Raw genomic sequence first — 16,261 nt, forward strand, 5'->3', positions numbered from 1 at the left:
CCCGCCCGGCCCCCGGCCGCCGCGCCCGCCCGCTGCCCCTGCCGCTCGGCGCCCGCGCCCTCTCCCCGGCCCGGCCTCCCCAGGAGGATCCGCTGGATCATAAGCGACTCTTTTGTCTTTTACTAAAGATTCATAGGGGGAGGGAAAAGCACGACTGTTGCCTCCATTTTTTGAAGTCTTGTGGGGAAAAAAATTTCTGGACATTATTTTGTTAATTTAGTTCAGTCCTACGCAGTCATTCCAGCTACTGCAAAGATTCCACATATGTTTCTTACAATGAGTCTGTGTGTACTTCGGTTGAACTAAAAGAATTTATGGACAGGAAACTTATCCAATCTATTGTTGCCATTATCTTCAAGAAGATGATTAAAATATGATGCTGTAAAACCCAGCTGAAGGAACACTGCATACTCTGGTGTACGGTGTTTATCTTTTCGCTTCTAACCCATGTCAATACTGCAGAGACTAGGAAGAGTAGCGAACAGGACATGGTACAAAGTGCTCTACTGCCACCTGGTGGACAGAAGAAAGAGGGCTGTTGAACAAAGCAGCCATTAAAAACAAAAACAAAATCTTTTTAGAGCATCATTTTTTGCCCTTAGCTTTTATATGTATGAAGGAACGGATCCTTAAATTCTTAGATCCTAAAGAAAATACTAATAAAGCACAAAAATGAGGACAGCGTCCTCTAATTCATCATGGATGTTTTCATATATATCCATAGTGATTTCTATGGAAATACTAGGTTTGCGTTTTCTGTCTTGCATTCATAAGTTTTGTGGTAACTGGTTTACATGCTAAATAACAAATAAGGCCAATATAATTAAATATATCCATCTAGCAATTAAAACTACACAAATTCTAAATAGTCTCAAAAAATCCCACCTCAGAATCTTGTTGATATAATCTAATACTAATAATAATAGGTAGCAATTAAATAGCATTGTTCTACGCAAATTACAAATAATCTGCACAAATATTTCACGAAGTAGGTGTTATTTTTATTCAATTATACAGATGAGAAAACAGGCACAGTGAAGCTAGCATGGAATGAGAACCCAGGCAGTCGGGTTCCAGAGATCACAATTTGAATCAGTACACTATACTGCCTTTCAGTGAATTCAAAGGAATGCACAATTTGAAGACCGTTTTATCCAGGTATTAGGAGTAATGAAATGTCAAGTGAAAGAGCTGACCACTTTAAAAAATTCTCATGTTTCAAATGAGTACACTTTTTTTTTACTTCACTATTATTCAGCCTTTTCCACCTACAGATTATCTCAGTGGAGAAAGAAACCATCTACTCTCACTTGAAACCATAAAAACAGACAACTGGGAAAAGAGGTAAAGGACTACTTACTGCACTATTATACAAATGCTATTTCTTTGTTGTTGTTGTAGATTCTATTCTCTCTTATAAAAGGAAAAAAACTTAAGCATACACACTCTAACACATGGAAAATCCATCACAGATTATATTCTGAAAACTATTAATTACACTGTAGTTTAAAATAGGTATTATTATCTTAAAGGTATTTAGATATAAGCATGCATACATTTGTCTTTCTGTAGCCTAGTAATAGGTGACTGGGAAGAGGACAGAAGAAACTAGGCATTTGCCTTAGAAAGTTATTGGCATAAACTTTGTAGATTTATGAATTTAACCCACTTGATAGGTACTATGGTTACTGAGGGAAATTTTGAATATGTCAAAAACTTAATTATGAAGTTTTAGTCTTCGTGTTATTTTCTTTCCTCAAGTAGGTGATCTGATCTACTGATCTATGATTTTCCTTTTCTTTCAACAGGTTCAATAATGACTGACTGCTCAGGCTAATATTTAGATCTCTGTCACATCAACCATACTCCTGAATACAATAAAATAGAGCACCAGAAAGTAGTACTTTATCTGGTAACATCTCAATATTATCTGTTTTCTAAAGCCCTTATATGTTCATGGAAGATGAAACTAAATACACAGGCAGGAGTTACAATAAGGCAGGAATTCCACAAAGGAATTTATGGCTTTAATTCCAGTTTACTAGGACGCCACCAGCGTTTATAGAAGTGGTAATTCCTGAACTCTTAAAAGAGGTCCAGACCAAATATCTCACTGTTTGATGAACATCTCTACACGAATGGACAGAACCACCTCAAAATCAGTACACTCTAAACCAAATGCCTTCTTTCTTATCCTCTGCCTTTACCCAAAGTTCACAAACCTGCTCCACATTACACCTAAATGGCCTGTCAAGATACGTACGGTGAAAACTTTGAGGCAGTCAAGGACAGCGACAGCTGCTTAAATCGAATCTCTCTCTATGTACCTTTCACAAAGCTACAGAAGTCAACCAAAACAAAAAAACCACATAAACCCAATGCCTTCAACATTACAAGAAGACAGAGGAATCTACAAACTTAAATAGAAAAGTAAACCCCCAATTCTGGAAGAGATATCTCTTGAGCTGCCATTATAAGCCCTTGCAGAGAGCAAAGACAGGAGTGGGATGGGATCTGGAAAAACTATAAAGAAGAGAGAAGAGGACTTCCCTCATGGCACAGTGGTTAAGAATCCGCCTGCCAATGCAGGGGACATGGGTTCGAGCCCTGGTCTGGGAAGATCCCACATGCCACAGAGCAACTAAGCCCATGCACCACAGCTACTGAGCCTGTGCTCTAGAGCCCGCAAGCCATAACTACTGAGCCCACATGCCGCAACTACTGAAGCCCATGCACCTAGAGCCCGTGCTCCTCAAAAAGAGAAGCCACTGCAATGAGAAGCCCGCGCACCACAACAAAGAGTAGCCCCTGCTCAGTGCAACTGGAGAAAGCCCACGCGCAGCAACGAAGACCCAACACAGCCAAAAATAAAAATAAAATAAATTTAAAAAAAGAAGAAGAGAGAAGAGAAAAAGAAGGGCCTAAGATAGACTTAGAATCACTCCTCAGAAGAGAAAAATACATTATAAGTGCAAAAGTACTGAGAATGTCCTGGTGGATCTGAGCATTCACTATAGGGACGTGACTTAAAAGTACAGGGTATCCAGGAGGCATCAGTCAGGGTGCACTACTCCTGGGGAAGAGAAGAGTAAGTGGGAAGGGTGAGGCATAAGTCTCTGTTGGAGACTAGAGAAGTGAAGGGAAAAAGAAACAAGAGGATAAATTTGCAATCCTGCAAGACAAAAGAGAATCCCCAAACTGAAGGAAATGCAAATCTTCCTCTCACCACTAAGAAAAAAAAAGCACTATCCATTAAAGAAAGTGCACTTTGGTACAGTGACAGAGTAGGTTCCCTTGAACTAGGATGGCTGTCAATTACTGCAAGCCAAAACCTGCCCAAGAAATAAAATAGAGGAAAGCAATCTCCATACAAAGCTATTATTAGAACAGGATAGAAATGAGAATTAAATATCTCAGCTGACAAAAATCATTCCAGGGAGTTCCCTGGAATAGTGATTGATAAGGGAGTAAAAAAATAGGTTGAGGGATTTCCTTGGCAGTCCAGTGGTTAGGATTGCAGAGCTTTCACTGCTGCGGCCCTGGTGCAATCCCTGGTCAGGGAAGTGAGATCCCGCAAGCTGCACAGCATGGCCAAAAAAAATCATTCCAAAGAAACGTAACCATGAAGCATAAGAAAACTAACACAATATCTGATTTAAATGTCCTCTAACAATCATTTGGAGATAGGAAGAGCCACTTTAAATTGGAAACTCAGGGACTTCCCTGGTGGTCCAGTGGTTAAGATGCCACGCTGCCAATGCACAGGGCGTGGGTTCGATCCCTGGTTGGGGAACTAAGATCCCACATGCTGCGCGGCGTGGCCAAAATATGTAAAATAAAATTAAATTTAATAATAAATTGGGGGCTTCCCTGGTGGCGCAGTGGTTGAGAGTCCACCTGCCAATGCAGGTGACGCGGGTTCATGCCCCGGTCTGGGAAGATCCCACGTGCTGCGGAGCGGCTGGGCCAGTGAACCATGGCCACTGAGCCTGCGCGTCTGGAGCCTGTGCTCCGCAACGGGAGAGGCCACAATAGTGAGAGGCCCGCATACTGCAAATAAAAAATAAAAATAAAAAAAAATAAAAATAAAAATAAATTGGAAACTCAAATAATAAGACAAAATGTTGATGAAAAAATAAAATGATAGTTGATTGAACTCAGGAAAGAAATGCAAGAGAAAGGAAAATAATCTCAGAAATAGAGACTAAATAACAATATGCCAACAGGAGAATAGAAATAAAAATTTAATATGAGGAATTAAAGAAAGGCAGAATAGCAGTTAAGAGAATAAAAATGAAGGGGAAAGAAGGAAGAGAGTTTAGAGACAAAGTGGTTGAAATGGAAGACACGCAAAAAAAAAAACACAACAAAGGTATAACTAGAGCTCCTTAAAAAAGAAAAAACAATGGAACAGAACCAATATTTGAAACTATAAACCAAGAAAAATTTCTGGAACTAAGATCTGAATGTACACATTGAAAGGCCTATCAGGTAGTTGGCTAAACTGACCCAGAACAATCAACTCAGAGATATGTTTGAATAAAACTATTAAGATAAAGAAAATATTCTCATAGCCTCCAGACATAAAGACTAAATAACTTCAGTGTAAGAGAATTAGAGTGACATCAAACTTATCAAGAGCAACATACAATGCAAAGTGAAAATGCAGCAGCATTTTGAAGAAATTCAAGGGAATAAAGTGAAAACCAAGGATTTTAACTCAGCCAACCTGTCCTTCAAGTATCAAGGTTATAGATAAAGAGTTTAAAACATGCAAGAATTCCAGGAATATTATATTCATGAGCCCTTCTTAAAAAATCTATGAGGATAACTTTCACCCAACCAAGAGTTGATTGGGAAAACTTCAGCAAAAGGATTTATAGTGAACACTTAATGTATTCAATTAAAGACTAAAACAAAGGTAGGTACACAAGTGGAAGAATAATACATAAGGAAAACAACTTATAGATGTTATAAGTTTTGATAATGTAGCAAGTAATGCAACTAAAAATATGTTGGAAGAATGGAGAAAAAGGAAAACAGAATAAGTTCACTGATAACTGAATAAGTGGGAATAAAAAAATACCATTAAAAAAAAAAAGACAAACCAGAGAATAAAAGGTTAAATAAGAAAACAAGGACTAAGAGCATTTTAAAAAAAGTATTAGTCTAGGGAATTCCCTGGGGTCCGGTGGTTAGGACTTAGCGCTTTCACTGCTATGGTCTGGGTTCAATCCCTGGTTGGGGAACTAAGATCCTACAAGCCGCACGGCACAGCAAAAAAAAAAAAAAAAAAAAAAAAAAACCCCACAAGCCGCACGGAAAAAAAAAAAAAAAAAAAAAAAAAAAAAAGTATTAGTCTAAAGGCAACTACTTAAACAAAAATACAAACTTTCCTAAATACTAAAAGAAATTAAAAAAATAAAAATCCAACATAACGCATAAAGAAACACAGGAAATTTAACATTCTGTACATAATAATTATAACATAAAACAATACAGCAGAATAGAGACCACAATAAGTTGTATCAATAAATATGAATGGGCTTCAGTCATTTATTAAATGAGAAAGATTTTCAATTTGGCTCACAAAGCAAGGTGTATGCAAGAGACACACCTAAAATAAAGTGATTCAGAAAGGTTAAAAATAAAAAGACAGGCAAAGGTATACAGGACAAATGGAAACAACAAGAAAGGAGTTTGTGATCCTGGTGTCAAAGTAAAATTAAAGCTAAGAAAGTATTAAATATGACAAAAGGGGGCAGTTTTTAATGCTAAGAGAAAAAATTCACAATGTAGATATAATAGCCCCCAATAACAGCAATTACTGTTATAAAGCAGAAACTGTAGGACATGCAAGGAAATGTATAGAAACAAATTAATAATGAGAGACTTAAACACATCACCCAGTAAAAGACAAGGCAAGTGAACAAAAATATTTAACTATGTAGAAGACCTAAACAATGTAACCAGTAAAGTAAATCTTTAGGAGAAATATACATTGAATTCTACATTCTGATAATCTGGAATATACCTTCTTCTCAAGCACACATGGAATAGTCACAAAAACTAATTATACATTAGGTCACAAAGAAAGCATCAGGAAGTTTCAAAAAGTAGAAATATTATAAATAACATTCTGATCATAAAATATCAAACTAGAAATTGGAACAAAATTTAAAAACATAAATAAAAAAAGATCTTCTACCTAGAAACTAAAAAGCCTCTATTAAACACCTCTTGAGTAAAGAGGGAAACACAAACTAAACTAATAAAATTTTTAAAAATGATAAAGAAAATATAACATATCAAAATCAATGAGACACATTTAAAGTAGTGGTTCTCAACTAGTGGTTTTGGCCTCCAGGGGAATTTTTCAGCATCTGGAGACATTCTGATTGTTATGAGTATATAGAGGCCAGGAACGCTGCTAAACATTCCTCAAGGCACAGGACAGACCCCCATGATACAGAATTATCTGATCCAAAATGTCAATAATGTCATGGCTGAGGTACCCTGACATAAAGCAGTAAGGAGAAGAAAAGCCAGAGATCAAAACGAACATATAGAATAAAAGACTAAAAATTAACAAATTAAGTTCAAAAATTAAAAAATATAGAAAAGGAACTACACAAAATAAACCAAAATAAAGCACAAGAAAGGAAACAATAAATTGAAACAGAAATTAATAAAGCAGAGAATACAAAAAATAGTAGATCTAATTAATAAACCCAAATCCTGCTTCCTTGAAAAATTTAAAATAGACAAATCATTAACTAACTTAATGAAGGAAAAAAGGAGAAACAACAACAATATGCAAATAAGAAATGACAAGAGGGAATAACCATCAAAACAGAAGAACTTTAAAAAAATCGTGAGACTATTTTGCAGGCATCCATGCAAATGAATTTGAAAACTTGGATGAAATGGATAATTTCCTAGAAATATAGAGGTTACCAAAATTTGCCCAATTAGGGATTGAGAATTTAGACTGGTTTCAGTATAGGAAATAAAGTTACCTAAAAAAAAAAAAAAATCCCACAAAAAAGCACAAGGGGTCAGACTTTGACTACGGTGGGGTAAAGAGATTGGCAAATCTTCTTCCTAAAACACATGTATAAGACCAAGCAAAACTCTCCAAAAAACAAAAACAAAAATAAAAACAACAATTTTAAGGATCTGGAAATCGAGCAAAAGCAATAAGCAAATGGAGAAGTATTTAGTTATGATAAGCTGCTAGAACCCCACTTAAGAACAGTGGGAGTCAGTGGCTTCTTGCCTGAGGCTGCTGCCATCCGTCATCTACCCCTCTACCTTGGCTCAATGAGTGTAGTAGTATTACCAGTGTGGACTGGCCATGAGCCAGCAGCCTCTCTCCTGAGGGGATGTGTTTGATATGGCTCAGATGCTGAAAACCTGTGACAACAATGTCAGTGAAATGCTTAAATACTCAGTATGAATCAAATGGGAAAGAAACCAGTTTTTCAAGCCTGAAAATATGGTTCTAGTTGGGGTGAGGTGTAGAATAGCCAGAAATTTATGGGAAGATCCTAAAAATGAAAGAACCATAGAAGGGCTATTTAACTTTCCACACATCTCTGGCTAACTGGGAAACTCTGGGCATACATAGGGAAGACCTGAGAAAGCTTTGAGAAAAGTTAAAGCTGGGCAGGTTTGAGGATGACTGAATTCTGAATGCACTCTTCAACCCACACGCTGATCCATTAGAAGAGATGAAAGACTTATGGCTGGAGGTGTTTGAGTACCACCACTGCCAAAATTATTGGTGACCACTAAGCTATGCAGACAGTGGTGACTTCTAGAAAGCCAAGCTAAAAAATAAAAAACTGAACAGAAACATTAGCAGCCATACACTTGGGAGGAGATAGATTCTGGAATACAGGCAGTTTGCAAAAACAAAAATCAACCCATTAAAAAAAAATACTCAGGGGAGAAAAATCAGAATCCAGAATTTCTGGATAATATTCATCCAAAATGTCTAGTTTTCAATAAAAAAAAAATTACGAGACATGCTAAGAAAAAGGAAAGTGTGACCAATACTCAGAAAAAAAGTCAATAAAAATTAATTCTGAGGGGATCCAGGTGTTGGATTTTGCTGACAAAGACTTCAAAAATAGCTATTATAAATATGATCAAATAATTTACACAAATTATGATTTAAATAATTAAAGGAAAATCTGACAACAATGACTCAATAAATAGGGAATCCCAACAGAAGAATGAAAAATATAAAAAAGAACCAAATGGAAATTTTAGAGTCAAAAAACACAATGGAAATGAAAAATTCAATATATGGATTCAACAGCAGATTTGAGATGGCAGAAGACAGAATCAGTAAATCTGAAAATAGATTAACAGAAAATGACCAATATGAAAGACAGATAAAAGACTGAAGATGAGCAGAGCCTCAGAGACCTGTGGGACAAAACTCCATAGTAATGAGGGACTTCCCTGGTGGCACAATGGTTAAGAATCCACCTGCCAATGCAGGGGACACGGGTTTGAGCCCTGGTCCAGGAAGATCCTACATGCCGTGGAGCAACTAAGCCTGTGTGCCACAACTACTGATCCTGTGCTCTAGAGCCCATGAGTCACAACTACTGAAGCCCGCATGCCTAGAGCCCATGCTCCGCAACAAGAGAAGCCACCACAATGAGAAGCCCGCGCACTGCAACGAAGAGTAGCCCCTGCTTGCCGCAATTAGAGAAAGCCCGCACGCAGCAATGAAGACCCAATGCAGCCAAAAATAAAATAAATAAAAATTAAAAAAAAATCAATAGTAATGAGATTCTTAGAAAAAGAGGAGTGAGAGAAAGCAGCAGAAAAATATATTTGAAGAAATAATGGCCAAAACTTTTTTAAATTTAATGGAAAACACTAATTACAGATTCAAAAGCTTAATAAATCCCCAAATAGGATAAACACAAAGAGATCCGTACCTAGATACATCATAGTCAAACTGCTGAAAACCAAAGACAAAGAGAATATCTCAGAAACAGTGAGAGAATCATTCACATACAAGGGAACAGCAATATGCTTACTGACTCTTCATCAGAAAAACAATAGCAAAAAATCAATAAAACAAAAATTTAGTTCTTTAAAAAGATCAACAAAATTAATGGACCTTTATCTAGATGGACTAAGAAAAAAGAAAGAAAAATTACTAAAATCAGAACCACCCTACAGAAGATAAAAAGATTAACAGAGAATATTATGAACAACTTTATGCAACCACAGTACACAACTTGGTTGAACAAATGCCTAAAAAGACACAAAATACTAAAGTAACTCAAGGAAAAATAGAAAATCTGATTACACCCATAAAAAATAAAGAAACTGAATTGGTAATTAAAAATCTACCCACAAAGAAAAGCCCAGGCTCAGATGGCTTCATAGATATATTCTACTAAACATTCAAAGAAGAATTAATACCAATCCTTCACAAACTGTTCTAAAAAATAGAAGAGGGACCATTTCCCAACTGCTTCTATAAGGCCAATATTACCCTGATACAAAGTCAGAAAAAGAAATCACAAGAAAACTACAGATCATTATTCTCATAGACACAAGAATCCTCAACAAAATAATTAGTAGAAACATATAACATGGATATATGCCATGACTATGAGGGATTTATCTCAGGAATGTAAGAATGGTTAATATCTGAAAATCAATAATGTAAAACACCATATTAATAGAATAAAATACAAAGGATATGATCATCTCAGTAGATATGACAAAAATCCAACAACCATTCACAATAAAAATCTCAACAAATTGTAAGAGAAGGGAACTTCCTACAGGGCATCTGTGAAAAACCTACAGTTAACATCATGCTTAATGGTGAAAAACTGAATGCTTTCCCCCTAAGACTGAGGAAAAAGATGTCAGCTTTCACCAATTCTATTTAACATTGTTTTGAAAGTTCTCACCAGTGCAGTAAATCAAGTAAAAGAAATTAAAAGTATATAGATTGGAAATGGAAAGAAAAACTGCCATTATTTGGAAATGGCATGCTACTGTATATAAAAAATCCTACTGAATCTACCAGAAGCTATTATAACTAATGAACCAATTTGCAATGTAGTAGGATATAATATCAGTATACAATAAAAAATTACATTTTTATACTGGCAACAAACAATTTGAAAATAAAATTAAAAAAACAATTCCACTCACAATAACATCAAAAGAATAAAATATTTACAGATAAATTTAACAAGTGAAGTACAAGACCTGTCCACTGAAAATTAAAACCTCACTGAGAGTAATTGCATTAGATCTAAATAAAAGGAGAGAAATGCCATGGTCAAGGATTGGAAAACTCAGTAAGGTGTCAGTTCTCCATAAATTCATCTATAGATTAAATTCAATCCCTATATAAAAAATAGGCTTCTTTTTGGGTAGAAATCGACAAGATTAATCTAAGATTTATATGAAAATACACGGGACCCAGAAGAGCCAAAACAACTTGGGATAAGAACAAATTTGGAAAACTTACATTACCTGACTTCAAATTTTATTATAGGGACTTCGTTGGTGGTGCAGTGGTTAAGAATCCACCTGCCAGGGCTTCCCTGGTGGCACAGTGGTTGGGAGTCTGCCTGTCGATGCAGGGGACACGGGTTCGTGCCCCGGTCTGGGAGGATCCCACATGCCGCGGAGTGGCTGGGCCCGTGGGCCATGGCCGCTGGGCCTGCGCGTCCAGAGCCTGTGCTCCACAGCGGGAGAGGCGACAACAGTGAGAGGCCCGCATACCGCAAAAAAAAAAAGAATCCACCTGTCAGTGCAGGGGACATGGGTTCGATCCCTTGTCCGGGAAGATCCCACATGCCGCAGAGAAACTAAGCCCATGTGCCACAACTACCGAGCCTGCATGCCTACAGCACATGCTCCACAACAAGAGAAGCCACTGAAATGAATTTATTATAAAGTTATGGTAAATCAAGAGTATGGTATTGGCTTAAGGATAGACATATACATCAATGGAACAAAACAGAGTCAAGAAATAAACCCTTTGATCAATGATCAATTGATTTTGACAAAGATGCCAAGGCAGTTCAACAAGGAAAGAATATTTTTTTTTCATCAAACAATGTTAGGACAATTGGGATAATAAAAAAATAAAATAAAATAAAACCCCAAAATCTTAGATAGCTACTTCACACAATATACCAAAATTAACTCAAAATGGGTCACAGACCAAAATGTAAGAGCTAAATCTATACAACTTCTAGGAAAAAACACGGGAAAAAATCTTTGTAATCTTATTAAGCAAAGATATCTAAGATATGACAACAAAAGCATGATCCATAAAGGAAAAAACTGATAAAGCAGAATTCATCAAAATTAAAATGATTTGATTTTCAAAAAAAAAAAAAGTTCCATTAAGAGAATGAAGACAAGCCACAGATGGAATAAAATGTATTAGCAAATCATATATCTGATAAAAGATTTGTATCCAGAATACATAAAGCACTCATACAACTCAGTAGGAAGTCAAACAATCCAATTTAAAAATGGGCAAAAGATCTGAATAAACATTTCAGCAAAGAAGATGCACAAATGTCTAATAAGCACATGAAAGGATGCTATTAGCCAAGGAAAATATAAGTTAAAACTACAGTAATGGGACTTCCCTGGCGGTCCAGTGGTTAAGACTCTGCGCTTCCACTGCAGGGGGTGCAGGTTCGATCCCTGGTTGGGGAACTAAAATCCCACAGGCCATGTGGCGTGGCCAATAAATAAATAAGTAAAACCACAGTAAGAAACCACTACATACCCACTAGAATGGCTAAAATCCACAAAATTGACAATATCAATCATTGATAAGGATATGTACAAACTGGAACTCTTACATTAATGGTGGGAATGTAAAATGGCCCAGTTCCATTGCAAAACAATTTGGCAATGTCTTAAAAGTTAAGTGGAGGAGAGGGGGAAGATGGCGGAAGAGTAAGACGCGGAGATCACCTTCCTCCCCACAGATACACCAGAAATACATCTACACGTGGAACTGCTCCTATAGAACACCTACTGAACGCTGGCACAAGACCTCAGACCTCCTCAAAGGCAAGAAACTCCCCAGTACCTGGGTAGGGCAAAAGAAAAAAGAATAAACAGAGACAAAAGAATAGGGACGGGACCTGCACCAGTGGGAGGGAGCCGTGAAGGAGGAAAGGTTTCCACACACTAGGAAGCCCCTTCACGGGCGGAGGCTGCGGGTGGCGGAGGGGGGAAGCTTCGGAGCCGTGGAGGAGAGCGCAGCAACAGGGGTGCGGAGAGGAAAGTGGAGAGATTCCCGCACAGAGGATCGGTGCCGACCAGCACTCACCTGCCCGAGAGGCTTGTCTGCTCACCCGCCGGGGCGGGCGGGGCTGGGAGCTGAGGCTTGGGCTTCGGTCGGAGCGCAGGGAGAGGACTGGGGTTGGCGGTGTGAACACAGCCTGCAGGGAGTTAGTGCACCACGGCTAGCAGGGAGGGAGTCCGGGTAAAAGTCTGGACCTGCCGAAGAGGCAAGAGACTTTTTCTTCCCTCTTTGTTTCCTGGTGCACGAGGAGAGGGGATTAAGAGCGCTGCTTAAAAGAGCTCCAGAGACGGGCGCGAGCCCCGGTTAAAAGCGCGGACCCCAGAGACGGACATGAGACGCTAAGGCTGCTGCTGCCGCCACCAAGAAGCCTGTGAGTGAGCACAGGTCACTATCCACACCTCCCTTCCAGGGAGCCTATGCAGCCCGCCACTGCCAGGGTCCCGGGATCCAGGGACAACTCCCCCGGGAGAACGCACGGCGCCCTCAGGCTGGTGCAATGTCACGCAGGCCTCTGCCGCCGCAGGTTCGCCCTGCATTTGCACCCCTCCCTCGCCCCGGCCTGAGTGAGCCAGAGCCCTCGAGTCTGCTGCTCCTTTAACCCCGTCCTGTCTGGGCGAAGAACAGACGCCCTCAGGCGACCTATACGCAGAGGCGGGGCCATTTACTCTAAAAATTTTTTTTTCTTAATAATTATTTTTATTCTAATAACTTTATTTTATTTTACTTTATCTTCTTTCTTCCTTCCTTTTCTTCCTTTCTTTCTTTCTTTCTTTCTTCCTCTTCCTTCCTCCAACCATCCCTACAAATGGCGAAAATCCCCCAGAGATCTCCATCTCAACACCAGGACCCAGCTTCACTCTATGACCAGCAAGCTACAGGGCTGGACATCCTATGCCAAAAAACTAGCAAGACAGGAACACAACCCCACCCATTAGCACAGAGGCTGCCTAAAATCATAATAAGTCCACAGACACCCCAAATAAAAGTGATTCGACACTTTAGTCGCACTATCTGTAGGTTTTTAAAATAGCTCTCTTTTGATATAATAATTTCAAAACTGCAAGCATAGTACAATTAACTCCCATACATTTACATTCATTAATTGTTTACATTTTGCTCGTTTCCTTTCTATCTCTCTCTGGATATATATATATATATATATATATATATATATATACACACACATATATATGCATATTAATTTTTCTGTACCATTTGAGGGTAAGGTGCAGACATCATGTCCCTTTATCCTTAAATAGTTCAGTGTATATTTCCTAAGAACTAGGACACTTACATAACCACAGTAAAGATGACCAAAATCAGGAAATTTGATATCTGATCCACAGTCAATATTTAGGTTTCGCCTAAATAAGCAATTAGACAAAGCAGGGGAGGGCGCCTGCCGCAGGGGAAGCCCGCGGCCTGGGTTCAGCATCTCGGTGGGTCACTTTTGGGCAAGCCCTTAACGGCAGTGTGTGAACGCAGCAGCAGTTTCTCCTCCGAGAACCCTTTTTTCTTTTTCTTTTTTTTTTTTTTTTTCCGGTACGGGGGCCTCTCACTGTTGTGGCCTCTCCCGTTGCAGAGCACAGGCTCCGGACGCGCAGGCTCAACGGCCATGGCTCACGGGCCCAGCCGCTCTGCGGCATGTGGGATCCTCCCAGACCGGGGCACGAACCCGTGTCCCCTGCATCGGCAGGCGGACTCTCAACCACTGCGCCACCAGGGAAGCCCCTCAAATCACTTCTTTTTCTGCATATTTCAATTAAAACGAAAACATCTTTCTCAGTCATCAGTATAATCAGATATCGTCCTTCCTCAAAAATGGCTATGGCCTCTACTGCCACAGAATAAAGTTCAAACTGTAGTATGATATTTACAGTCCTTTCCACCCTGGTCCCAATGGACCTTTCCCTCAGTGCTTCTCAGATTCTTCCCCAAACACTTTCAAGTCTCTAAGTCTCTACGTATACCAACCGCTGCTTGGAAGGTTTGACCTCGAAATCCTCTTCATCTTTTGCAGTTCAACTCAAGTGTCTTTTCTGCTTAGCCCTCCCCAATCCCCAAAGGCAAGCTCTTTCTCTCCACACAAACTGAGTTAAGTTCCCCCACTCCTTTTTTACACATTATTTATTACACCTGATGTGCCTTGTTTGCCCACTGTCTGGCACATAGTAGGTGCTCAACCTGTCTGTTGTAATCCTACCATAATTTTATTCTCTAACCTTTCCACTAAATATGTCTTTCTTCTTTAAGCAAAGGCAGTAATACATTTTGATTGTTAAAATAGTACCTGGTCAGGAAATCGAGATGAAACAGTGAGATAGCTACTTGCAGGGAATAGATGAAAATGTTAAAAAATACATATATATTTTTCCTAATCATTAGTCACCTTCAGTCTGAACCTATGTACCTCTTGGCTACAGGGCTTCCTGACTTCAGAAGTTACCAAATATTTGAGTATTAAGTTAACGAAGTTCTGTGTACAAAGGCAAAAGCAGGTATAGACTTGGGCCGATTGGTGACTATAGGAAGATAGATAAAATAGATAATTGAGTGGATTATTAAATTCTTTGAAAATTTTCTATTTAACTTCCTTAGTCTTGAGGATTTGCAAAAGGATGCACATAGAAACCGAGAAAACACTTGAAGGCAGATTATTTTCCACAATTGTATCACAAAAGCAGGTCATGAGGGCTCTAGCCAGCCTTTAAAGAACACGCTGAGAGAAAAAAACAAAATTAAGAAACGGAGAGGAAATGGGGTGAAAAAACACATTAATTTCCTAATCTAAAAGTTTAGAGGAAACTTGTGTAAGTAGTGGCGTTAGGAATGAGGGGGGTAAGGAGACCTTTTCAAGACCAGGCCAGACCAGTTACAGATTCTACAGGCTACAAGTCAGTCTGCTATGTTGTTATTATTGTTTCCAACACAACCAAACATGCAATTATATTTAATAAAATTGACCAGGAAAATGGGTTATAAAACCATTCTGCATCTGTTTTATAAACATAATACTGAATCTCAGAACTTCAAAAGTACACACACGTTTATAAACTTGTCCTAGTGATAGTACAATAGGATTAACTAAAAGCATCTCCAGAAAACCAAAGCCCATATAATTTACATAATCCAAGAAACTAATTTTGTTTAAAAGCCTCACATTTCATGTGAACACATAACAGATCTGGACGTCTGGCATAAGCCGCTTGATTTCCAGGCCTCTAAACTAGTCTTGACTCTACATTTAATGACAGTGCAGCTTCTCGGCCACACAGGGGTCTCCCAAAGCGCAGCCGCTCCGCTCCCCAGGGGCCGGCATCGGGTGGGTCATGCGGCCAGCGGGAGTCACTGTCACCTCTAGCCCCTCCCCCCACCCCTGCCTGTCCCTCCAGAGGCCGCCGAACTGCAAGGCTGCCCCGCTCCCCTTCTCTCAGGGAACTTTCCCTTTTCTGGGAGCCTCCATCCAGACTCCACTTCTCTCTCCATCACCCCCGGCGCCGACCCTCCTCACAGACGGACCCCGCTCGCCGGCCGCCGCACTTACGGCGCGGACAAGGCGACGGCGACACAGTTTCGAGCAGCCCCTTCAGCCCGACTCCAGGGCGGGACGCAGCGCGCAGGAAGCGCCCCCCTGCGCAACGACTCCCGTGCGCCACCGCCGCGACGTTTCCCTGACAACCGGACGCTCAGGCCGCTCGGGGCAGGGCGGCTTCCGGAGCCGGTTTCCCCGGCGCCCGCCGCTGGGGAAGCCCGCGGCGTGGGTTCAGCATCTCGGTGGGTCACTTTTGGGCAAGCCCTTAACGGCAGTATGTGAACGCAGCAGCAGTTTCTCCTCCGAGAACCCCTTATTCTTTCTTTTTTTTTTTTTGTGCGGTACGCGGGCCTCTCACTGTCGTGGCCTCTCCCGTTGCGGAGCACAGGCTCGGGACG

At 39.8% G+C, this 16,261-nt stretch overlaps 1 protein-coding gene and 1 pseudogene across 1 annotated transcript in view; both read right to left on the minus strand.

The window, feature by feature from the left end:
- Nucleotides 1-1,269, minus strand: part of LOC112405217 (rho-related GTP-binding protein RhoQ pseudogene) — a 1,814-nt pseudogene extending 545 nt beyond the window's left edge.
- The window catches only part of CDKL4 (cyclin dependent kinase like 4), a 44,952-nt gene extending 29,032 nt beyond the window's left edge, over nt 1-15,920 (minus strand). The window contains exon 1 of the mRNA XM_024753537.1: nt 15,876-15,920. The gene's annotated coding sequence lies outside the window, so the exon portion shown is untranslated. The remainder of the gene's footprint in view (nt 1-15,875) is intronic.
- Between the last annotated feature and the right edge of the window lie 341 nt (nt 15,921-16,261).

This window comes from Neophocaena asiaeorientalis, unplaced genomic scaffold (assembly GCF_003031525.2).
Source record: "Neophocaena asiaeorientalis asiaeorientalis breed wild unplaced genomic scaffold, Neophocaena_asiaeorientalis_V1.1 scaffold171, whole genome shotgun sequence".
Classification (NCBI taxonomy): Eukaryota; Metazoa; Chordata; class Mammalia; order Artiodactyla; family Phocoenidae; genus Neophocaena; species Neophocaena asiaeorientalis.